The following is a 26398-nucleotide window of genomic DNA, read 5'->3' as shown; positions in this document are numbered from 1 at the left end:
ACTTTCCATTCACATTAGGATGTTCCATTTGCATCTTGATAGGATTGTTAGTTCTCCTGTGAAGTGAGTGTACTGGAAATAGCTGGGGGTGGGTAGCTGGGTTTCAATATATTAGTATTGCCTTGTTATAATTTAGTGTGCATGAGTGGGTGCCTGAGTGTTTAAGATGTTGAAGATCCAAAGTTCTGAGTAGAACAGAATGTTTAGAGAAGATTGAAATCTTAAGGCCAATGCTGAAGGAACAGTGGAGGCGGAGGAATGAATCAGGAAAAAAAAACACATATGTATGTCATTTGAGGCAACTATTTCTTGATATACATGTTTTCCTCAAACTTAATAACATATAATAATTTATTATTGCTTCCACTTGGTAAATGGATTGGATACCACTCCCAAGTCCTCTTGTCAAATCTTTAAGCACCTCAATAAGGAGAATAGTAATAGTTTAGTTTTGACATGGACAGAAATTTTCCATCTTTCCTCTTTTTTTTCATCGTCTTTACTATTTTGTGGCATACACAGGCATTTATACAGTATTGGCCTACCTGTCAGTTGTTCAGTTAGGTTTGTGCGTGGTAGCAAAGGAGCCCATGTGTCCAAAACTTTCTTCTTTTGTAGGCCTGTAGTTGCCTGAACTTTCTCAATTGATTTTTTTTAAAGGATTGTCATATCCCAGAATTGCTGAGATCCATGTGAGATTGTTGGGGCATGTGGAGATTTTTCAGATTTGTGGATGCTCAAAAGTTCATGTTCAGTTTTTAAACTACATCACAGAGGGCTGTCATTTATGCCGATTCCCATTTTGTATTCCTCTTCTCTGGGTTGATTTCTGTGACAGAGAAATATATGCTGTGGGCTTATCTGGCATCACTCTCTACCTTTTATTTGCTGCCAGTTTCTGAAAGGAAGGAGCATTTCATCATGTGATTCTCCATCTTTAGTCTCAAGTGCTAGAGTTCAGAAACAGTTTACTTCCCCCCACTTCCTGGTCTCCTATTTATGTCAACTAAATTGCCATCTTCTCATTTTCTGCTATTTGTGCTATGCAATATATCCTTCCTTCTCCTTTTCAGGAAAAACCCTCTTTGGGGAGCAGCAAATACAGCCTATGCTCGCTGGCTTCCTGCAGAGTACGAAGATGGGTTCTCCATACCAAAAGGATGGAATGAATCCAAGACTTATAATGGCTTTCCATTACCTTTGGTATGTAACAATGAGTGAGACTTGCACCACAATCCTATGCATGTCTATTCAGAAGTAAAACCCATTGTGTTCAATGGAACTTACTCCCAGGTAAGAGTGTATAACAATTTGAGAACTGAGATAAGTCATTGTGAGTGGGGGAATGACAGCAACATGAACACCAGGATTGTGCCATGACTGGAGACATTGGGGCTTTTTTACTTACCTCTTTCTGCACCAGCCTCTGGTGGGTATGGGGAGCCCTGTGAACCCCTATGCAGGGCTCCCTGTGCCTCAGAACACTGTGACCCACTTCTGGTTTTGGCGGGTCTAATGGGTTTCATATGGGTCCATGAGGCTCCCTGCACACCCCAGAGGCTGGCACTGACAGACATAAGTAAAAAGAAAGCCCCTATGTCCCCATGCAATCTTGGTGATCACATCACCGCCACACACCCCCACCCCTTAAAGGGGCAGAGACAGGGCTTCTTGGGCTGGTGGATCGCAACCCACCAGTTTGAGAACCACTGGTGTATAGTATTGCAGCCTCAGTATATTGTGGATGGTGATGCTGTGAGGGTTTGCTTATGCCAATAGATAGCATTTTGTAAAAGATAATATGAAAGGCCCTCTTTTCCTTTATCTCCTCTCTAGAGGATCTGACAACCCAAAACTTTCCTCCCCAGCATTTGCTTTACCAGAAATGGATAAATGAAACAAAACCTTTATTTGTATGAGATACATTGAACTGGATGAATATACTGAGTGGGCATGGAAATCTCTGTGCGTTTGTATGCAGGCATGAAAAAATAATGATAAATTTGGTAAGCCAGCTGTAACAGTTTTGTAATTTTATGTTATTTGCTCCTTAGACTAACAGATGGAAAAGACTGGACACATAATTCTAAATACAAATTTCACTTCTAAAAACGATGCAAAAATAATTAAAAGAAAAGCACATGCAAATTATTTGAGACTTGATAGTTGTTAGATCTGCTTTTTAAGGTGCGTCAGGTATCCCATGAAATCTTGCATACAAGAAATGAGAACATCTCCCTGGACAGCTCCTATACCCATATGCTGGTGGAGTGGGGCCAGTGGATTGATCATGACATGGATCTCACCCCTGAAAGTGCCAGTACGATTTCTTTCATGGATGGAGCAGACTGTTCCCAAGCTTGCATCAACCAGAATCCATGCTTCCCCATTCAGGTAACAAAAAGAGGCTTGGTCTTCAGGTAGGAAAAAAGATAAGTCTGTGTATTCAGCCAGGCTTATAATAAAGTCTGTTACCTTTTCCTTTTGCTGGTATGTGCAGCAACACCCCCCTTTTAGTGCCTCAGCAGTCTATGGCCTCATAATTAGGCCAACATTGTTGTGGCAACTAATGCCTCTATTTAATTTGTTAAATGCAAATACCCCAATTCCTGTGATGCCCATGTCTCTTTTTCAAGCTGCTGCCATCCCAGAAATTAGGGTATTTGCATTCAGGCAAACACTATGGAGTCATGGCCTATGAGAGGAATTTTAGCAGGGGGTACAAAGTTTCTTCTGGGCCCCTTCCCAAAGAGGAAGGGGGGCAATGGGGGCAAGCAGAATGGGGGGGCAAAATAGGGCGGGGGAGGGTGCTGACAGCCCCAATAGACTTTGGAGCTCAGGTCTACTAGGCTTCTTGATGCAGAGTCCAGGTCTACCTGACCATGGGGCATCAGCAGCTAGATAAAGTAATTTGGAAAACCAAACACACTCCTAAGTCTCTTTAAAAATTTTGAAATGCCAAAGAGCTATTGTAGCAGGGCAGTTTCCTCCCAGATTTGACACTGTGTTAAGGAGGGTCATGGATGCTTTCCTGGGCCTGGTGTGTATTGCTTGCAGCAGTAATTAACACTGCATGCACATGGTTGTGCCCCAGCATTATGTGCTAGCAGTTAGTTCAGGTAAGATAGGAAAATGTCAGGTCCCAGGAACTTTCTGGGCCCCCTCCTTTGGCTCCCGGGCCTCCTTTCTGACTCTGGGCCCGGGTACAAATTACCCTCTTTACTCCTCTATCCTAGGCCCTGTATGGAGTCACTAGTTCACATAAGTCTACACGCCTAGCTGATGTATAATGGGAGGAAAACTGGCTTTAGTCCTTGCTTCACATGCGCATGTTCAGTGATGGATTGGAGGGTTGGAACTGGAACAGAGAAATAGGACAGCAGTGTGGTAATGCTAGGAGAATACTGTGACTGTTGAAGGAGTGGGTTCTCCATTTCCTCCTCTGTGTCCCACCTGTCACATTGACATGTCTTGATTAATAACTTTTAAGCAGCAGCTATAGAGCTCTTTCCCTCAGAGTTAAAAACCCAGAACCCAGGCCAAGGATCCAAAAATATTAACCCCCCAAAGAGTGATCCCAGGAGAGCAAAAGCAAGTGCAGCGAGATACACTCTTGCTGCTCAGACTTTAGATATGGGTCTTGTCCATCTTGCACACATCCATGTTTTTTCTTTCATTGTTTTTCCTGATCAAGCCAGTTGTACAGGATTTTGAAGTGACACAAAAACGGGGACAACCTGTGAGCAGGGATTATAGCGGATAGATAGGTGACATTATTGTGCTCCCTGACTCTCTAAAAAAAAAAAATACACACACTTTGTCTTTAACCTGTGATTCTGTGAGGAAAACTATGGGAATTTTATCAGGAAAATGTGCTCTGACAGTAACTTCTCTATCCCCCATTGCCTCTCAATAAGGAACAGGATTTTTACTCCCTCCTAACATGTCTCTGCAGCGCTAGGCAGCAAGGCATTCACCACTGTGCTTCTCCTGTGCCAGATCCCTGCTGGTGACTTCCGTCTGGGTGGGGGGGAAATGGAGTGCCTGCCCTTTATCCGCTCCTCACCAGCTTGTGGCAGTGGTGAATCCAGCTTTCTCCTGGGACAGCTACAGCCTCGGGAGCAGCTGAACAGCCTCAGCTCCTTTGTGGATGGCAGCATGATCTATGGCAGCACAGTCTCATTGGCCAGGAAGCTCCGCAATTTCACCCAGGAGCTGGGGCTCCTGGCCGTCAACCAGGAATTATCTGATGGTGGCCTCCCACTCTTGCCCTTTGCTGAGAAGAAATTCCCAAACCCTTGTGCCATGACACGGAACTCCTGCCTTGCCAACACTTCTGAAGTGCCTTGCTTTTTAGCAGGTAAGAGGAACCTTATGAGTTGTGTGTGGAGAGATCATCCCAGTGGCTGTGTGCTGTATAGCTATCCAGATGTCAAGGGAGGCAGGACTCCTGTTCCTTTAGAAGAAGGGATTATGACACATTCAGTTTTTCTCATCTGTCATGACAAATTGTTTCTGCCCAAATGCCTTCTTTTACACAACTATTAAAGTTGCAGAAACCTTGCTTTCCTTTGCAACTTAGCCCTGTAGAAGGCTTGACTATGTGTGCTAACAATAGAAATATCCATGGCCCTGTGAGGAGGAGGAAGAGGAGTAAAGAAACCAGCAAGGAGAAGAACCACCATTAGGTCTTTCTCTTCCCCCATAGACACTGGCCCCATAAACACCAACTGCCTTGTAAGGAAGAGGATGAGGATGAGGGAACAGACAAACTTTGGGATGAAATGTATGCTTTATCATTGTACAGTGAACCCCCAATTTAATTGACTAATAGGGGAAAGTCCATTAAAACTGAAAGTCTGTTAAAACTGAATCCATTGGAGACATGCACAAAATGTATGTGACTAGATTTTAATGATGCTGGGGGGAAAAACTGTTTCCAAAGTCTGTTAAATCAAGGACTGTAAAATAGAGTTCACTATATTTGTAAGCTTCCATTGGCCTGAAATACCTTGGAGGCTTCTTCAGAGGCCAAAAAACAGAATAAGAATTGAATACACAAACAGCTGGGGTGTTTGTGAATGTGCTGATACAGCAACCCAAACCCCACCACATCAATTTTTTTCCAATCAATTTGATTTCCTGAGGACCAGAATTTTGAAAGATTCTATCACCAGGTAGGATTTTTTGAAACACTGAAGGTACATCCAAAGGGTACAATTTAAAGAAAGGTGGTATATAAATGTTATAGAAATAAATGACATTTGTCAAATGTCCTACCATGTGGTAGCCTTTTGTTGTCGTTGTTGACTTAAGAGTCAGAAACTACTGTTAGTTGAATAGGAAGAAGAATGCTTGATCTCACTTTTATTTTCTAGGTTCTAATAAGTTAAATAGTGCCATTTATTGGTTGTAGCTGTTTTTCCTCCTAGAATGGACTCTTGCTTGTCCGCAAGAGAGGTTTGCAGGCGAGTCTTCAGCATGGCAGCATTGGGTATGAGGAACAATGTGACAAAGGAGGACAACAGTGAGAAAAAGTGGCTTCTGCATCAAAGCATGGGGCAGTTGTTGGAGCCAGGAAAATTGACAGGCTTAAAAAATTCAGGGCGCAATCCTAACGTGCCCTTGGGCTGGTGCAAGTCCCTTAAGCTGGCCCAGGAGGGTTGCAAATGTGCCTTAAGGCATGTTTGCACCTCCTTGAGAATTGGCTAGGCCGGTGTGCAGAGGCGTGCCAGCCCACAGAGGCTGAATTCAACCTTTGTACTGATAGAGGGAGCAAGACTTGTGTCGGTGAAACTTGGCCGACACAAGGCTGTGGGGTGGGCAGGGAGGAGGCGGGAGCAAGGTGTTCTGGGGCGGGAAGAGGGCAGGTGGAGGGCAGTCCCAGGGGCAGGCAGGAAGCTGGAGGCTGGACTGGGATCCAGCTGTTATGCCAGATCCTAGCCCCCATACCTGAGCAGCGCGGAGCGGCTTCAAGCTGCTCCACTCTCATTGGACTTGTGCCACCTCAGGAGGTGGAACAAGTCTGAGGAGACCCATAGGGGTTGCAGTGGCTTACCTGGGGGTAAGGGAAAGAGTTTACACTTACCTTCTGCTGCGCCACTTTGCAGCCCTATCTTGCGCTGGATACAGCACAAGCCTCTTGGCTTGCCTATTCCAGCGCAAGATAGGATTGCGCTGTAAGTTGTGTTACCACCACCCAGAATATTTAACATCTTCTGTTTTTGAAGAATGCTTAAAAAGTAGTAAAGAACATTTAAATTTTGTCTCATTTACCCTGTGCATTGAAAGTGAGGTGTTTATGTGCGCTTCCTTTCCAGGAGACTCACGGTCCAATGAGCATTTAGGAATGCAAGTCCTGCACACAATATTCCTGAGGGAGAGCAATAGAATTGCTGCCACTCTGCACGAACTGAACCCCCAATGGAGTGGGGAAATTCTTTATCATGAGACACGTAAAATCATCAGTGCATACCTCCAGGTCAGCACATCAAACATTGCACTGCTTCATTCTTACAGAAGTGGCACCTCACAGGTTTCAATTCCCAGTGAGGGCCAAACTATCCATGAGGCTCAGGGCCTCTGAGAGGAATTTTATCAGGGTGGACAAAGTTTCTTTTAGGCCCCTTACCAAAGGGGGAGGGGATGAAACAGAGTAGGGGAGGGTACTGACATGGGAAGGGGGCAAAATAGAACAGGGGAAAGGTGGAAACAACCAGAAAAGCATTTGGAGCCCAGGTCTTCTGGGTTTCCCAATGCAGAGCCCAGATCTACCTGCCCGTGCAGTGTCAGCAGCTAGATACAGTAATATGGGAAATCAAACACACTTCTATGTCACTCTAAAATCTCTTAAACATATAAAATAATTGCAGATAATTAGCATTATCTGCATTGGAGGGAGGAGGTGCAACAGTCATGGAGAGGGGCGAAACTGCATGTTGCCCCTCCCTGCAGCCATGATTGAAGTTAGTCTAGCTGGTCGCTTCCAGCAGAACACACAGAACCACAGGTCTCGGCCGGCAGGAGGAGCTGGCCCTCTCCCCCTCCTGCAGCTGAGATGCTGGCAACAGACACAGACCTCCTTGGAGTCTTCCTTTCATGCACCTGCCAGCCCTCATTCCCTCGGTGATTTCCTCCACCTGTCCTACTCAACATGCTGCCCCCTGAAGCTCTATTTGGCTTAAATGGCAAGAGAGGTTTATGGGGAGCGGAGCAGAGCAGTGCTTGATTGTGTTTAGAGAGGGAGGAAGAAGTGTGTTGGTGAGTGGGGGCTGTTGGGTGCTGTTCAGGACACTGGATGTGTGTGTGTGAGAGAGAGAGAGATGGAGCCCCTGATAGGCAGGCATAGCCCCCAGAGACCCTTGTGGAGCCCAGCCTGGACTGAGGAGGGGGTTCCCCTTGTGCAGCGGGACCAGTTGCTCACCACTCCCCCGCCCTGCACTGCCTACTCTCCTCTGCTTGTCACAGTCCTCTCTCTACTTGCCTGTTCCCTTATCCTCCTCTCTCCTCCTGGCAAGGCTGCAGCAGCCCAATTGTCTCCGAAATCTAAGCCAGTAGGGCTTGCTCCTGAGTAGACATGCAGGAGATTGGGCTCTGAGGCTGCAACCCTATCCACACTATCCTGGGAGTAAGCCCCATTGACTATCATGGGCTTGCTTCCAAGTAGACAGGCAGAGGATTGGGCTCCAAGGCTGCAATCCTCTCCCCACTTTCCTGGGAGTAAGCCCCATTAACCAGTCTGGGCTTGCTTCCAAGTAGACATGCAGAGGATTGGGCTCTGAGTTGGCTGACTGTGATAGGTTACCTGCGCATGTGCAGGAACCTGAAGAGGGTAGCAAGCAAGGCACAGCAACCTGGGAGGCAAGTTGCAGCAGGAGCACTGAATAGCAAGTGGTTTGGCCTCATCATTTATTCACATAATTCCTCAATTCCACTTCCTAAAGGTAAGCTGCTGGCTCTTATGATTGTCTCCAGTCCCCTCCTGCACATCTCAAACTGTGTAAGGCTGCAATTCTACCTTACATCACTTACCAGGGAGTAAGCCCCATTGAACACAATGGGACTTACTTTTGAGTAGACATGAATAGATTAAGAACATAAGAACAGCCCCACTGGATCAGGCCATAGGCCCATCTAGTCCAGCTTCCTGTATCTCACAGCGACCCACCAAATGCCCCAGGGAGCACACCAGATAACAAGAGACCTCACTCTGGTGCCCTCCCTTGCATTGGCATTCTGACATAGCCCATTTCTAAAATCAGGAGGTTGCACATACACATCATGGCTTGTAACCCATAATGGATTTTTCCTCCAGAAACTTGTCCACTCCCCTTTTAAAGGCATCCAGGCCAGATGCCATCACCACATCCTGCGGCAAGGAGTTCCACAGACCGACCACACGTTGAGTAAAGAAATATTTTCTTTTGTCTGTCCTAACCTTCCCAACACTCAATTTTAGTGGATGTCCCCTGGTTCTGGTGTTATGTGAGAGTGTAAAGAGCAACACTCTATCCACTTTATCCTTCCCATGCATCATTTTGTATGTCTCAGTCATGTCCCCCACCCCCAGGCATTTCTTTTCTAGGCTGAAGAGCCATAGCCTTTCCTCATAAGAAAGGTGCCCCAGCCCAGTAATCATTTTAGTCGCTCCCTTTTGCACCTTTTCCATTTCCAATATGTCTTTTTTGAGATGCGGTGACCAGAATTGGACACAATACTCCAGGTGTGGCCTTACCATCGATTTGTACAATGGCATTATAATATTAGCCGTTTTGTTCTCAATACCTTTTCTAGTTATCCCAAGCATAGAATTGGCCTTCTTTACTGCCGCCGCACATTGGGTGGACACTTTCATCGACCTGTCCACCACCACCCCAAGATCTCTCTCCCGATCTGTCACAGACAGCTCAGAACCCATTAGCCTATATATGAAGTTTTGATTTTTTGCCCCAATGTGCATGACTTTACACTTACTTACATTGAAATGCATCTGCCATTATGCTGCCCATTCTGCCAGTTTGGAGAGATCCTTCTGGAGCTCCTCACAATCACATCTTGTCTTCACCACTCGAAAAAGTTTGGTGTCGTCTGCAAACTGAGCCATCTCACTGCTCACCCTGGTCTTCAGGTTATTTATGAAGAGGTTGAAAAGCACCGGTCCCAGGACAGATCCTTGGGGCACACTGCTTTTCACCTCTCTCCATTGTGAAAATTGCCCATTGACACCCACTCTCTATTTCCTGGTCTTCAACCAGGTGTCAATCCAGAAGAGGACCTGCCCTCTAATTTCTTGACTGTGGAGTTTTTTCAGTAGCCTTTGGTGAGGGACTGTGTCGAACACCTTCTGAAAGTCCAGGTATATAATATCCACAGGTTCTCCCACATGCCTGTTGACCTTTTCAAAGAATTCTATAAGGTTTGTAAGGCAAGACTTACCCTTACAGAAGCCATGCTGATTCTCCTTCAGCAAGGCCTGTTCATCTATGTGTTACCATCTTACCATAGATGTTAGGCTGACCAGCCTATAGTTTCCAGGGTCCCCCCTCCTTCCCTTTTTAAAAATTGGTATGACATTTGCTGTCCTCCAATCCTCTGGCACCATGGCTGTTTTGAGGGACAAGTTGCATATTTTAGTCAAGTGATCAGCAACTTCATTCTTCAATTCCTTAATAACTCTAGGGTGGATACCATCAGGGTCCGGTGACTTATTGATCTTAATTTATCAATGAGGTCTGAAACATCTTCTCTTTCAAGCTCTATCTGACTTAATTCCTTGGTTAGGAGGGGCCATTCAGGCAGCAGTATTTGCTTGAGGTCTTCTGCTGTGAAGACAGATGCAAAGAACTCATTTAATTTCTCTGCCATCTCTAAGTCTCCTTTTATCTCCCCTTTCCCTTCATCACCATCCAGAGGGCCAACCGCTTCTCTGGCGGGTTTTCTGCTTCTAACATATTTGAAGAAGCTTTTATTATTCCCCTTAATGTTGCTGGCCATGCATTCCTCATAGTCTTGCTTGGCCTCCCGTATCACCTTCTTACATTTCTTTTGCCACAGTTTATGTTCCTTTTTATTCTCTTCATTAGGGCAAGACTTCCATTTATGGAAGGAAGCTTCCTTGCCTTTTACAGCCTCTCTAACTTGGCTGGTTAGCCATGCGGGCACCCTCCTGGGCTTAGTGGAGCCCTTCTTCCTTTGCTGTATACATTTCCGCTGGGCCTCTATTACTGTTGTATTAAGCAGCCTCCATGCACTCTGGAGAGATTGGACTCTTTTTACCTTCCCTTTCAACCTCCTTCTAACCAGCCTCCTCATCTGAGGGAAGTTCGCCCATTAGAAGTCAAGGGTTTTTGTGAGAGATTTGCTGCGCAGAGAGATCCAGATTACAGATTGCGCTGTAAAAGTGCAGTAAGTTCTTTCAACAAGTGTTTGCTATTTTAATATATTAGCTAACATTTCTCACTCACTTTAACAAATAAAAAGACCCAATGTAATTAATTAAATCTGATGTCATTACTGGGAGGGGGGGGCTACAGAATTTTTTTTGCACCGGACAGCTACTTGGTTAGCTATGCCACTGACTGCTGCTGTTACCTATGCTGCAAACTTGTCTTGCTTTGCAGATTCTGCTCTTATCAGAGGAGAGTTGGTAACACTGAAAACACTCTACCTTGTTAACACACACGAATATGTTTATATAAGAGCAATTCAAACTCTGGAGGCCTCTTGTGAAGATATGCAAGAGCCACAAGCTAATGCCAGGGTCAAAGTGCAGTTGGCAAAGCACTAGAAAAGCTCTTCCCTACAGAAGACTGACTCTCTCCTTGAACTCAAGACTCTTCTATAGAGATTGCAGGCAGATCATGTGAGGAATGGAAAGAACATTTCCAAGAAAATGTTTTCTCTAATGCACAGTGCAGCTTCACCAAACGTGTCAGACCTTGAAAGAAAAGAAAGGCATGAAATACTTTTATTCTCACAAATCCAGATGTCTTTTTTTAACAATTCAAACAGATCAGTGGTTCTCAAACTGGTGGGTCTTGACCAGTTTGATGGGTTCTCAAACTGGTGAGTCGCTTCCCCTGTTAAAGGGGTGGAGGAAGGGGGAAGGAAGACTTGATCCCCAGGATTGCATTGTTAAGGGAGGGGGCGAGGGGGGTGTTTTTACTTACTGTGTGTTAGGACAAGCAGCAGGAGGTGCGGGGAGCCCCACACACCCTTCCACAGGGCTCCCTGAGGCTTGGAAACTTCAGAAATAGCAAGCACAAGCAACTTCCGGTTTGCGAATGCAGACAGGAGTTGGCTTGTGCTTGCTATTTTTGAAGATTCTAAGCCTTGGGGAGCCCTGCGTCGGGATGCACAAGGCTCCCTGCACCTCCTGCTGCTTGTCCTAACACACAGTAAGTAAAAACACCACCCTCAAATGATCAAATCATTTGAACTCAAGCAAATACCTCTTTTTAATTTTGTTGTTTGAATGTTTGATGTAGATTATAAACTGGAGAGATTATATTCCAAAGATCCTTGGCCCAGAAGCCACCAAGACCATGCTGTCTCCATACTCTGGTTATAATGAGTCTGTTGACCCCCGGATCGCCAATGTCTTTGCTACAGCTGCATTTCGCTTTGCCCATGTTACCATCAATCCTTTCCTTTCACGCTTGGATGAGAACTATGAGGAGAGCCCCAATCACCCTAGCATCTCTCTTCACCAGTCCTTCTTCTCTCCATGGAGGATCATTGAGGAAGGTACAGAATGGGGTGTTGGTTGGAGAGAAAGGGCATGTCTAGGTAAACATTGAGATATTTATTTTTAATCAAGGTTGAAATTGGCCAATGCTATTTCCACTGAGACCAATCGTCCCAAGGACTAACCCATTCAAAGACTGCGCTGAAGTCTAACGTTTTCTCAATTGTATGAATTCCAGAAGAATAGCCTTCTTGGTTTGCTGCAGCAAAACCAACAAAAAATTGTGTGATGTTGAGCCTACAGCTAGCTCATCAAGCCTATGGAAGCCTGTGCCACAACAACCAGAAAACAAACTAGGGCACAATCCTAACCACCTTTCCAGCATCGAGTTAAGGGCAATGCAGCTCTTGAGATAAGGGAACAAACATTGCCTTACCTTGAGGAGGCCTCTGTGACTGCCTACCAACTGCAGGATGTAGCACATGCCCCACTGGCACAGCAATGCCAGTGCTGGAAAGTTGTTTAGGATTGTGTCCAAAAACTCTCTAGATGACAGAACTTTTGCAAGTTATAAAGCTATTGCAGAGTTAGCACCATTTTATGAAATTTTAACATTTTTAAAAAAATTGATGTTCATGTTTTTAAATAATTTGGAAAAGAAATTAGCCAGAAAGTCTACTAGGCTGCCACTGTTAGATGTTGAGTCCAGCAAGCTAAAATAGTCAGTATGTCTAGGACTCCCCATCAGAGGGTAGGACTGAGTAGTGTCCTGAATGCAGGACCCATTCCATGAATGATGCTGTGAAGGATGTTAAGAGCATAGTTTCTAGAGTGGCAACATTCATAAATGTGAATTTCCTAATACCGTATTTTTCGCTCTCTAAGACGCACCTGACCATAAGAGGAACTTAGTTTTTAGAGGAGGAAAACAGGAAAAAAAATATTCTGAACCAAATAGTGTAATAAAATATGTCTCTCCGCTGCTCTGTTTCCATGCTCCTTAGCATATTTTACTACCTCTAGTTTAAAAGGAATTTTATATGCTAGCCTTTTCTGCTTTATCATCCTTGCACTGGTAGAATATATAATAATAATAATATACAGTATTTATATACCGCCTTTCTTGGTCTTTATTCAAGACTTTATTCAAGGCGGTTTACATAGGCAGGCTTATTAAATCCACGCAGGGATTTTTACAAATTGAAAGAAGGTTCTTTCTTTCAAGAACCACTACATTCAAGGTGTTACACTCCGATCTGGTTTAACATTCTGGCCTCCATCCTCCCACGCTCTGAGCAGATGGAACAGCTCAGCTGCAGCTTGCCAGCTGCTTCAAGGTCGCACGGTGCCGGTGGCCTCGAACTGGCGACCTTGTGGATGTTAATCTTCAGGCAAATGGAGGCTCTACCCTCTAGACCAGACCTCCTGCCCTGCAGAATGAGGTACTGTAGTATTTTTCTGCAAGTGCATTGTCACTAAGCTCTGAACATTTGCATTACCGTTAAGCGAAGGCATTTGCATTACCATTGCATTTGCATTTGCATTACCATTGAGCGCAGGCAGGACCCTGGTCAGGGGCAGAAGCACCTGCCAAGGAGGCTCTGCTGCCCTGAGAACGCCTGCAGCTTTGCAGTATTCGCTCCATAAGACGCACACACTTCCCCCCCCCACTTTTTTTGGGGGAAAAAGTGCGTCTTATGGAGCGAAAAATACGGTAAATGAGGAAATGTGCACTATTGTTTTAGGCTATTTAAATCTTTCCCAGACATTTTTCTTACTTGTGAATTCTGTGAGCAAATAAAATCAACCATTTGCTATGTGGTTAGTTAACAGGGTATAAACTTCTTAAGGCCCTCCTACCTGGGGGCTCTCTATGCTTTTGAGCATGGAACGTCAAAAGCCCTGGGTCTAGTGGGAGGATGCCATACTTCAGGTATGCTATGACTGTTCCCCACAACAGAGTTGCCCCTACTGCGGGGGCAATACTGGTATGGAGAGAGCTGCAGCCCATGTAACATGAGAAAGGCCTCTTATTTAGGTAAATTGGTTGTTAGTAATATCCTCTCAACAGATATGCTGGGCACAAAAGATCTTCTGCAAATGCCACATACGTACATAGATAATGGAGGTGCAGCACATTTTTGCCTATTTTGTGCTTGGGTGTTTCTACCAGAATACCAAAGATGCCATCTTTATTCTGCATTCTAGAGCTTTGTCACTGTGTCTGTTCATAGCTTTATATTCACAGGGTCTGAGCTCCTCAATTTTATCGCCAACTGTAGGAGGGATTGATCCTATTCTGAGAGGAGAGATAGTCGGCCTTGCGAAGCTCCAAACACCCACTCAGATGATGCCAGAGGAGCTGACAGAGAAGCTGTTTCATCCCAAGAGGGCTCTGTCCCTTGACCTGGCTGCATTGAATCTGCAAAGAGGCTGAGACCATGGACTGCCAAGTGTGTAACTTTTCAAGGAAGGGTGAAAGAAAGCTATCAGAAGTAGTAGACCTCTCCATTTAGAACTATCACTGAAAATTCAAATGCTGTTTTCTGGTGCCCTCTGCAGGTTACAACTCCTGGAGGAGATTCTGTGGTCTCTCAGAGGCTCACACACTCTCTGACTTACAGCATATCCTCAACAGCAGCTTTTTGGCTAACAAACTGATTGAGCTGTATGGGACACCAGAAAACATTGATGTCTGGATTGGTGCCATAGCAGAACCTTTTCCACCTAGGGCCCGAGTGGGAGAACTGCTTGCTTGCCTGCTGGGAAGGCAGTTCCAAGCTCTTCGAGATGGGGACAGGTAAGAAATAGTTCTAAGATCCAAAGTGACTTGAAACCTTCAACTGCTTAAGGGCACAAGCCTAACCAGGCCTACTCAGAAGTAAGTCCTATTGTATTCAATGGGACTTACTCCCAGGAAAGTGAAGTTAGGATTGCAGCCTTAAGCTGTCAAACCATATCCTGCTCTGGTATTACAGTAAAGAGACCCAAAAATAATCATTCTTCATGGCTGGGGAAGTGTAGTTAAAAGCATGCAAAGAAAAAAAACCTGTGCTAAAGTAAAGCTATTACTAGAATATCTCATTAGTATGATAAAGAAGGAAATCTGCCAAAGGCCTGCAGGTATCTTTAGGATGCACAACATGGGTCAAAATGGTAGTAATTTGGTACACTCATCAGCGTTATCTTGTGACAGTGGCAACACTACCAGTGCAATTAAATGTCTGAAGGTGTTCATAACCCCTTATCAGGGACTGATTCCCCCAAAATCAATGAAAACTTTTCAGGCATTTCAAGTATTTAGTAAGGCTTGCTCTTTTGTTCTGTGGGGAGGTTCATGGCAGGGAGAGGGGAGGATAGGGGACTGGAGGAGATAGGATAATTTTAATGAGGACAGGTTGCCATTAGCAACATTTATGGCCTAATCGTATTTGCAAGTTACAACTTATGTTCCACTGTCGTAAACTGCATGGGGCTACTGTAAATGGTGCATTGCTGCTGAGTGTGAGGGTGCCACCAGCGGAAACAACGGGCAGCTCCCCACATGCACCAACAGCCCACTCAGGCTGTAAGGTGGCAGAGGGGATGGGTCATGGGTGGGGATGGGAGGTTCACGGCAGGGAGGGGGAGAATAGGGGGCTGGAGGGTGTGAACTTCAGTGGCAGTGACTTGTGCTAGGCTCTTATCCCCAGTTTGTTACCCTGCCCCAGCTCTTTCCTCTCCTCAGACTCCTGCCCACTCATGGACCTCTTGGCATGGGTCCAAGAAAACCCATAGGCAACCAGAAGGCCTACCAAGAGATAAGTAAAAATGACTTTTATTCACCTTTTGTTGGCTTTCTGGTCCCCCCGTCCAACCATAGCATGTAGCATGTAACCCTCAGAGTTGGTTAAGAGTAATGGGAAAAACGGGTTTTCCCATTTTCAACGCCTGATTATGGGTGGTCTTTTTATTTTTCACACACCATGTGGGTGTTTGTAAATATACAACCAGGGACAAAGTTTATTTTGAATTAATGCGTGCTGCATTTAAAGGAGTAATCTTAAGTCATCTAGAGCAATAATTGATGGTTGATTCAAAATACCGGTAGTTTGAATGGGAGGGAGGAATTTAAAAATGAGGGGGAAAGTCATAATAAGAAGGGGCAAAAAAATCTCTGCAACTGGAACAGCCAAAGAGTTCATCTGAAATGGACCTAAGAAGCAGCCCTGGCACAAATTTTACCCCCTCAATGAGAGTTAGCATGCCAGTGCATATGTGTCAGCTTTATTACAGTTGGCAGTGAAGATTAACAGCCCCACTTTTGCTCCTTGTCCACTGGCAGAATGCACACTCAGCCAGCAGCAGTGCAGTGGCAGAGAGAGACCACGTTCCACTAGCACCAGTGAGTTGGTGGGGAGTGGGGGGAGTGGGAGGAACTGTGGCATTTCTGGGTGGGTAGAGGGGAGAAACTAGGGGCAGCGCAGGAATCTGGTGATTCCTGCATTTGAGAATGCGAAAGGATCCAGCAGCCATGGCACATGCTGCATACCCCCTTTTGCAAACCTCCCCACCCTTTTTCTCTCCTCATACATACACCACCAAAATAGATGACATATGTACAAGGGGACCTATTGGTAGCCTGATGGCTTACTTGCTGGCAAGTGAAAATGTCCAGTTTGCTTTCAGATTGCCTGCCTCCCCACCATAAGATGCATCACATACCTTTTCAGCAGGGCTGCTTCAGCACTTGTGGCAGGGGATATGTTTGAGCTGTAATAGGTTAAGACCTCATGGAAAAGATGCATTTTGAGGAGAAACTTGTAGGAAGATAGAAAGCAAGGTAGACCCAGATGCATGTTTTGGAATGAAGTTCAATGTATAGGGACCAGTGAGGAAGAATAGGTAATGCATGAAGGTTTGAGCATCCAAAGGTATACACCTGCATCAGGCACACAAAGAAGTCCTAAGAGAGCATTTGCACCTACCTCATCCTGGCAGTACACACCACAAAAGGGACCATCAAGGCATCATTATGTGACTGGTTACCCAGTTTCAAAAGGGGAAAGGTCCCTTCCTACTGTACTATGCACTTCCTTGGCTTTTGGTTTAGTCAGGTGTAACATTGCTAATCTGACAATGTGAGAAGCCACCATTTGAGCTTGGCAAATAAATGAACACTCTTTTATCTGGATGCTGCTGCATACATACAAAGGTTTTGCTTTCCAATGTTTTCGTTTGCAGATTTTGGTGGGAGAATAAAGGGATATTCACCCCACGTCAGCGAGAAGAGCTAGCAAAGGTGACTTTGTTCTGGATCCTCTGTGAGAACACTCACCTCCATCACCTCCCAGCAGATGTTTTCTCCAGCAGTCGTTTCCCAGATGACTTTGTATCCTGCAAGAGCTCCCCAATTCCAAGAGTGGACCTGACTGCATGGAGAGAGGATCCAGCAGGTAGAATGAGGAGTGACTGGTTTCTGAACTAGTGGGAAAAGCCGATTCTCAGCAGCATTCAGACACTTGAGAGGAATCTAGGAGTGGGGAGGGAAGTTTCCTTTCACATACCCTGTAGCCCAGGGACCTTTCCCACTCTGCTTTTGTTTTGTAGGCAGCAACTTGGGAAAACTCAACAACAGTATCCTTTTTACTGTTGTCTGTACAGGAAGGCAGTGTTTTGGTATAATGTTTTGTATATTCAACTCAGCACAGATGCTGCCCTTCCTTTGAGAAGTGTGTCTTACCTTCAGTTTGTTTTTCACTTTTTCTTAGTGTAAAATAAAACTCAGAGATTCACTCACTCCATTTTGGAACATGATTCACTCCAGCACAGTGCCACCTTCAACCTGATGAATTCCCTGATGAATCCCCTTGCCACATGCTTCTGTCTCTGCAGACACACCGTGTGGGCCAGTCCCTCTGGTCAAAGGTGCCTTCTTTGTTCACTGCAAAGCCTCTGTGTTCTTTGAGTGTCAGCCTGGCTATGTACTGGAGGGGCCATCCTCTATAACCTGCAATCTTGACAGTGGGAGATGGAGCACTGTGTTGCCTGTTTGCCAAGGTGAGGCCTACCACAGAAATAGTAGCAAGAGGGGGCAATCTGTAAAGTTTGTCACACTTCTAAATGCATCTTTAATCCTTCATTCTCACTGCTTTGCAGCTTCTTTCCTCCTCACCTGCTCTCACCTTGATGCATGACATACATAATGGACAGTTCCTTATACAACAATGTAATGAAGAGATGGGTGTGTGTAAGGCTGCTGGTGCTTGATTTGTGATGTATTCTGTGGAGATGTGTCATACAGATGTTCTGTGCATCATGGAGATGTTCTTTAGGTGCAACTTCTGCCATCACTGCAGTCTCTGTCCAAATCCTTCAACTCATCTTCAACTTTTTACATGCCACAATCCAAATAAATAAATAAATAGACTGGAGACCCATCATCAATTCCACCTCCCTCCCAGAACCTGCCCCTATCACTGTTCACTCCCTGTCCCCACCTGTCCTGCTTCCCCACCTCTTGCATCTTCACAACAACCCTGTGAGGTAGTAGCCTTAAGAGGGCTGACCTTAGGAGTCACAGAGCAAGACAGCAAGAAGAAGCTGTGCAGGATTATATCAAGCACTATTTTGATAAGGCAGTACCATTATTGAATTGGATTCAAGCCCTCTCTTACACAGGCTTTGAAAGTTTGCCACAACCCCCAAAATGAGGCTTCGTGACCCCATTGGGGTCCCAACCCACAGGTTGAAGAACACTGCTCCATGCCATGCAACTATTAAAAGTACAGAAGTCTTTTAGTGCATAGACTGTAGCAATATTTGCATGCAAAATTCTAAGAATATCAGACACCCGCCGGGGTAGGCATCCTACAGCTTTAGGACAGTGTTCTTCAACCTGTGCCTTTGGCATGCATGCCTAGTATATAGGCCTATTTTCTTGTTTATAAAAATTGCCCCTCAATGTGCAGAATCTTGTTGGCTAGAAATACAAATGCTCCCAAGAAATACTCAGATGTGGTCTGAGAACCCTACAATAAAACTATGGTCACAGCAGCAGGAAAGACAGCTTCTCAGATGCCCAGCATTTGTCCTGGCCCCTCTTTCAGTTGCTCAGGCCCCACTGTTGCCTTACTTACTCCCACGATTGCCTTAGGGCCAAATCCTAGCCGACTTTGAAGCACTCGCATCTGGCATTCTGAGGTAGCCTACTTCTAAAATCAGGAGCTTGTAACCTGTGATGGAATTTTCTTCCAGAAATTTGTACTATCCCCTTTTAAAGGTATCCAGGCCAGGTGCCATCACCACATTCACAGACTAATTACATTGTAAATTACAATTACAATGGCTAGGCCCTAATTTAGAATGCTTTTGTAAAGGAATTGGCCTAGCAGACTACCGTATTTGCTGGCGTATAAGACGACTTTTTTGCCCTGAAAAACATGCCTCCAAGTGGGGGGGGGGGTCGTCTTATACGCCGGGTGCACTTCAGTGGCGCTGGACCCACGCGACGGGAGGAGGGAATCTGCAGCGCAGAGGCGGGGTGAGTGCAGCGCTGCTGTCAGGCGCTGGAGGAGAGCCGCCGCTGGGTCTCCCCCGCCCGCTGCTCTGATGCCGGGGGCGTCCGAGCAGCCGGAGACCCAGGAGGAAGAGCTGCCGCCGCCGCAGGAGCAGCCGGCCAGGGAGGAGGAGCGGACTGAACCGCAGCCGCTGCCGAGCGAGGGGAGGAGTCTGGCGGCAGCCGAGTTCTCCGGGGGGCCGCGAGCGGGGCTGGGCCGCAGCAGCTGCCGCGGTCGCCGCCTCCCGCCAGCGGAAGGCCGAGTACCCGTGCCGGCACCGCAACAGCCCCGGCGCCCGGCGGAGCCAAGAGCGCGAGGAGCCGCCGCCCGCCACCGAGGCTGAACAGCTGCCTGGCACCGCCTGCAAGAAGGGGACCCCGCGCGGCGTGTGAGTCTCTTCCTCTCTGCTCGCTCGGGGCGGGGCTCATAAGACCTTCCCCCGAAGTGGCACCGTCTCTATTCCCACGTTCGGCAGGCGGATGCTCGTGGCTCGTGAAGGCGGTGATGTGCCTGGTCCGCTGTTTGACTGGCGTTCAGGTGCAGCACTTCCTGGCCTCGATAGAGGTTTATCTGCTGCTGTGCTGCCCCTTGCCAGGCCTCGCCGCCTGTGGGTTTCTGACCAGCCTCTCCAGTGTTGTTTTCCTTCCACATGCATTTCCTTGGCCTGCACCACAGGCAGGCCCCATATCCGCAGGTTCTGTGTCTGCAGCCACCATCATCCACATTTAGAAGTCACTCCTAAAACTTGAGTGAGGCTGGCTTCTGAGTACAATCCATAGGATTGCCATTTGGATCCAGATGTTAGTTTGCTGCACAACCTGGCAGGGTTGTCACTTAAGCTACAAGGAGAGTGAAGGAGATGAACCATAAGGCTGCCTGCCTGTGCTCCTGAGAAGCATCTACCCGTCCATAGGGTCCACTTGGAGTGTTGCTTGCGCTGAGGAGGAGAGGAGTGTGTTGTCTTTAGTGAATTACATTTAATAAACTTGCACTGTTTTATGTTTACTGTACATGTTTGATAACATACAGCCTTGTGACAGTTTTCCTGCATGTCATAAGCATTTGAATATAAATTAACATGTTGAAATCAAATCTGATGTTCTTTTACCTTTTATTTGGTGTGTGGAAGGTGTGCGGAAGAGGGGGTAGTCTTATACGGCGAGTATATAACAAACTCTATATTTTGAGTGGAAATGTTGGGGGGTCGTCTTATACGCCCAGTCGTCTTATACGCCGGCAAATACGGTACTTTAATTTTTTCTGCCTTGAAGATGGTACCAAGTTTTTAAAAGGGGGGGTGTCTGATTTTAAAGGGGGGGTTGATTTGCCAAGAAATGGCAAATCAGGACATTCACTGTTTTCTCCAGCTTTTCTCTTGCAGGATTTTTTTTTTGTGAGCATTTTTTTTCTTTCTCCTATGTCACACTATTTCATTTCAGACATTGATGAATGTGACCCCAGCTGGGGGAATCCATGCCCCTCCTCACTGATTTGCCGGAACATACCAGGAAGCTTTGAATGTACCCGTGATGGTTCTCTGACCCTGGCTCACAGTGGCACCACATGCATCAGTAGGTTGCAGGTCAAGGGGCTGCTGGGCTATGGGGAAGGAGGAAGCTTTTGCAAATTGAGTGCTCAAGTGAAACCTTTGGCCTTCTTTCATCACCCAGAGATGCTGATGTAAAGGATTTGGGCATCTCAGTGGATATTGGTCTTCTCATCCAACACTGTTTCTTTCAGTTTATTTGTGACTCTATATCCACTATACTTGGTTGCATAAAGGTTCAGCTGTTCCTTACTGTTACCATAGCAAAAACTTCCAGAACCTTGTAAGGGTTGTCAGTATGGTTTAGTAGTGGCAATGATAACAGTCCAGAATTCAGATGCCTTCACACATTCACTTTAGATTTTATTTAGTCTCTGCATGGTGTTCTCCTGATGTGCCTGAGAGGCATAAGTTTAATACAGGGGTCTCCAAACCATGGCCAGGTGCAACCCGTGGCAAGCCTCTATCTGGCCCATAGCCAGCCTCTTGTCCCCTGAAAGGCTCTGGCCCACTCAACTGAACATGACCAGAGCTGTGCTCTGGTTGTGTCTAGAGTGTTCTGAGGGCCGGAGAGGTTGAATGAATGACCCATTCATTCATTTATTCACTCATCTAAGTTCCATCTCTAATTTATTTATTTAAATTTTATATTTAAATTTTTTTTCCAAACCTCAACACCACACCAGATATTTGATGGGCCAAAATGTTTGGAGACCCCTGGTTTAATAAAACAGGACACCACATTCACTTGTCTCACGCTCCTGTTTACAAAGTCAGCATAAAGTAGATGTGAGATGTGCCACTTTATGCTGGCATGGTTTGCTGAAGTGTTTTGATAAAAGTAGGCATGGTTTGCTGCCTGACATGCATATCTGCAAGGCAAGGAGGTCAATGCAAAAGCCAAAGAAGCGAAGCTCCCAAGTGAATGCACAAAGTGTCTTGAGAATTCAGCTGCATCCAAGAGGACTAATGGTTCTGTTTTAAGTCCACTTCCAGTCAAATGTCACCTCTCAGAACATCCATTGCCTTTCTTGCAGTGATCCTAGACGTATAGCAATATTGTTCGATACAACAGTGTAGTTTGGGTCTTGCTTGGTCAAATTTTCCTTTGACGTCCCTGTGCTGTAGATCTGTGAAAGGTACACATGATCCACCCTACTAGTATGGCTATTTTTTCTGTTTTAGGGGACCCAGGTTTCTCTTCCACTTTACTGGCTATAGTGGCAGCTAGTGTAGCTGGAGTAATCTGTCTCATCGCTATAGTGGTGACACTATAGAGAAGGTATGATTAAATTCACCTACAGAAGTTTCCACTTTTTGAGTTTTCTTCAGTCATATCTTGCTCCTGTCAATTTCCTAGTGCAATAAATACAGGAGTGACTTGTGTTTCCTAGGCCTCATGCTAAGTGGAAAGATGTATGCCTCCCCCTCCCATCCTGATAAAACCCAGAAGACTGAAGAGAGGGCATATAATCCATTTCCTCTCTCACTGCTTCTTGGGAGTCCTAGATGCTACACATATTGCTACAACTTTCATGCACTGATTACATAGTTAGTTAATACAGTTATTAAATTTTGCAGCAACACATACGTGCAAATTTACTCTTAAATCTGTTTTCTTGAAGCAACAATGATTTCAATGGAACTTGTTTCCCCTATGTTTAATATTACAACCTTAGGTGCAAACTACAGTGTGAAAACTAAATGACTCCCAGTGATTTGTATCTCATTCTCTCTCCTTCCTCCATTGTAACATTTAGGCAGTTTCTCTGCTCCCATTCCATATCATTGGCTGCTCTTGCAAGGAGTAGGGTAGTTTTGATTGTTACAATGTTACTGAGAAGGCATGGGAAGAAGACCAGCTGCTGCTCACCAGTTACTGTGCCTCCTCCTGCATAGTTTGGATCAGAAAGGATGGGTTGTGCACAACCTGTGAAAGGGGCAGTTGTGTTTGTGCTTGCTCTCTGGGCTGATAGAACCAAGACTATGTGTAGTTCTGTTTTTAACACAATGGAGTCTTTGTGATATTGCAAACAGTGCATAAAACAAACATTAAGGCACAATATGGATCATTCTTCTCCCATTTACAAAATACAGTGCAGTGGCTGAGGATAGTAGCTGTCTTTTCAAGACAACATCCTTAGCCTTGCATATCTTTTTTTCCAATCAAAACAGAATGTCCACGTCAACGTTTACTTCTTTTGTTAGTCATTTAGAAAGAGCTTTTATTTATTGACTTATTCATCCATTTATAACCTGTCATTCTATCTCTGAAGAGGCCCCTGAGGCAGCTTATAATGTTTCAAAAAGTACAACTGTAATAAAAGTCTCAGGCCGATGCTGGCCTAAAGGTGCTAAAGGTGCTAAAGGCTCCTTTTGGCCTGGACACATCATCTTTCCTTCCATCAGGGCATGCAGTCACTGGGAAGGTGGGGGGAAAGTGCAAATGCTTTAACTGTGCAAATACTTTGCAAGTCCATTCCTGATTTACTCTGAAGTAATTGACCTTACTGCCTGCTAAGCAGTGTTTCCTTTAAGCTGTGTGGCTATGCAGCTCAAAGCCCTGAAAAGCTGCATAGCTTGGAGCTCAGCCTTCCCAGAGGTCTGGTGATGACATGTGATGTCATCAAACCATGTAGCAGCCAAAGGGGTCTGTGCAGTAGAGCAGTAAGGCAGCACTGTACCAGCTTCAGTCCAAGGTGCTACAGTCATGTAATGTCCAACACCATGTCTTGGACTTCAGGCTGAGTTTAATGCATGGTGCTACATTTCAAGCAGGAACATTTTCTCACACATGCCAGCATTTATCAGCTTTTAGAAACCTATCTTTAAAAAAAAACAAAAAAAAGGAAAAGGCATTGCAGAGTCTACAGGAAAATGTGAGCTGCTACTAAATCTGTGGCTAAGCGAGGAATTTAAAACCCATATCCACCCAATGGTTCATAAATGACCCACAGTCCAATCCTGAGCTGCCTGGGGTGCTCAGGCTTGGCAGCACCAAGGAGGGCTGCCACCGAATCCAGCCCCCTTCCTCCAAGTAAGGTAAGTAGCCCCACAATGGGGCTACTCACTTTACCGCAGACCAAAAGGTAAGGAAAAGGCACTTGTGTAGGGTGCACAGCCCTCCCCGAGCACCTTAGATCCTGTGTAGCGGAGCTCTGCAGATCCTCCTCCCTCCCTCCCCTGGCACGCCTCCCTCTGCCCCCCACCAGCCTCCCCAGAACGCCTCCTCCCCGAGAGACTGCCGAGCCATGGAACCTGGGCGACCACCCCATGCTAGCCCAGCACCGGCCAGCGCTGGGCTAGCACAGGTGGGAGCCCAGGGAACGTGCTTTATGGCACATGTGTGACTGTACTTGGCAGCACAGAGCCATGCCGCCGACCACAGGATTGGGCTCCCAGTGGGTGGAAGTGAGCTCACCCCCCCCCAAATTGTCTGAATTATTTCTGTGAAAATAGTGCCCAATATAATTTTTTTGAATTTTTTCAGAGCATTAATGTCACACCATTTTTGCAGCAAAGATAGCTGTTTTTGGTATTTTGAGCTTCTTGAATTGTTAGCAGGGTATACCCCTCCCCACTGTCAGTAAAAACTAAACTTTGGCTTATTTTGTATAATAAGGAACTACACTTTGAAATCTACTTTGTTTGCAACTCTTCAGTTGTAGGTAGGTACCTATAATCAGCTGAGAAACATAGTGGTTCACAAACAAACCACTAGGAGCAGAGAACAAATTCAGCCCTATTCAGTAATATATTTCACTTTTCATCATTCCACCCCCCCCCCCAAATTCTGAAATCAGAGTAGCAACTTGGGGGGGGGGTGTTGTTACAGAGTTGAATTGTCTCTCTCATACAAAAACATCTATAATCACCTCCTGAAGGTGCTGATGCATGAACCATTTTTGCCAAAGTATTATCTTTTGTGTTGCTGCAGGCTCATTCAGTCTCTTTTAACAACTAAGGGAATAGTAAGGTGGAGCCCCTTATCACTCCTATCACAGCACATGACTTCTCTGCACCTCACAAAGCCTCCCAGACACATCTGGAAGTTTTGGAAATTTGCTGAAAAGAGGCAAAAACCCATGTTTTGAAAACTTGCCAAAAACGGGCTAAAACTCATATTTTGGAAACCACCCATGTTTCAGAAACTTGCCAAAAGGTTGAGTTACAGGAATTTGCCAAAAGCAGGTGAAAGACTGTGTTTTGGGAATTTTCTGAAAGTGGGAAATGCCTTCCAGGCACCACTGGGAGGCCTTCGGAGAGGTGGGGAGGCTATTCACAGTCTCCCCCTGCTTCAGAAAGCCTTCTGGCCAATGTCTGGAAGACACTTCCTATTTTGGCAAAAACAGGAAGTGCCTTCCCAATGCAACTAGGAGGTCCTTGAGGCCCTCCAGACATGGGCTGGCCCCCCACATTGAGTCAAATCTGCTAGTCCAGAATCCATGGTTAAGGAAGTCCCACTGTAGCTGTTTTTTTGGTAAGCCTCAGGTGCTCCTCAACTGCAAAAAGGATTCTTTTCTCCAAGGTGTTCTTACTCAAGGACCCCCCACCCAAGACTCTACTGAAGATCCTGAAGTGCTGGAGCTGTGTGCTCAGTTAAAAAAAATGGGGGAGGGGGCTGTTTTCTTAGAAGAAGGCAGTTTCGGAATATGATTTACATAGGGATTTATACAGAAGCACCATGGACAGCTCTGGAAAAAAGCTTAATGCTCCCCCCCCCCCAATGGTTTGTGTTTGAACCACCTCTGATTTAGGTATGTTGAATTTTTTCTGAAGGCATTTCTCTCTTGGGGGGCCTAAGAAAGAGGTTGGTACAATGCAATTTTGGGAGTAGTGTGCAAATGCACCTCTGGGGGAAATGGGTAAGCAAAATATCCCCAATACCCTGATCTCTGCCCTGCTCCTTCAGCATACATGACCTTTGCAATGTGTTTTCTAGGTACTGCCGTAGCAGGAAGAATAAGGCAACATCCAGAAATGACAACTGTCCTCAGAACTGCTCCACCAAGGACCAGAAGTCCAATTCAAATTAACAAGAACCATATTGTCCTCCAGCCCAGGCCTCTCAGGAATCTTAGCAAGTTGAGCTTTGCAGCTATGACTACATCAGTTTTAAAAAATCCTCAAAGCATTCTTGCTAAAGAATGAATCTTACCATTCCAAACAAGACCAGGATGTGGCCATGGGGGATGAGACCCATTTTGTTGCACAAAACAGAGTGGATCACATGTGGATCACTTCCTCTCCACTTCATAATGGAAGTAAAACTACTGCCAACAGTGGTTGCCACACATCACGGTTTTGGTGGTGGTTTATTTCCCACCACCCCCTTCCAAACTCAGTAACTTGAACAGATATCCTGGGGGGGAAAAATGAAGTATTGGATGGTCTTAACCCTTATCTTGCCAGTCATTTTTTTTCTGCTCAAAATCACACCCATAGCTACTCCCCCACAGACATTTTGTTAGAAGAATAATTATGCATTTGAAATTTCATGGGGAAAATCCATCTGGAGGGGGTGATTTTGAACAAAAAATGGTTGACTGAGAAAGGGTTTTAAGCACCATCACCCACCAGCATTCCTCAACTCAAAAACTCAACTTCCCTAGATTGCTCTCCATATAA

At 45.6% G+C, this 26398-nt stretch overlaps 1 pseudogene; it reads left to right on the top strand.

The window, feature by feature from the left end:
- Nucleotides 1–4035: 4035 nt before the first annotated feature.
- LOC136644151 (thyroid peroxidase-like) lies at nucleotides 4036–19567 on the top strand (annotated as a pseudogene).
- The last annotated feature ends 6831 nt before the right edge of the window (nucleotides 19568–26398 follow it).

The sequence above is a fragment of the Tiliqua scincoides genome, chromosome 1 (assembly GCF_035046505.1).
Source record: "Tiliqua scincoides isolate rTilSci1 chromosome 1, rTilSci1.hap2, whole genome shotgun sequence".
Classification (NCBI taxonomy): Eukaryota; Metazoa; Chordata; class Lepidosauria; order Squamata; family Scincidae; genus Tiliqua; species Tiliqua scincoides.
The sequence above is the reverse complement of the archived record's forward strand: the minus strand, read 5'-3'. Positions and strand labels throughout refer to the sequence as shown.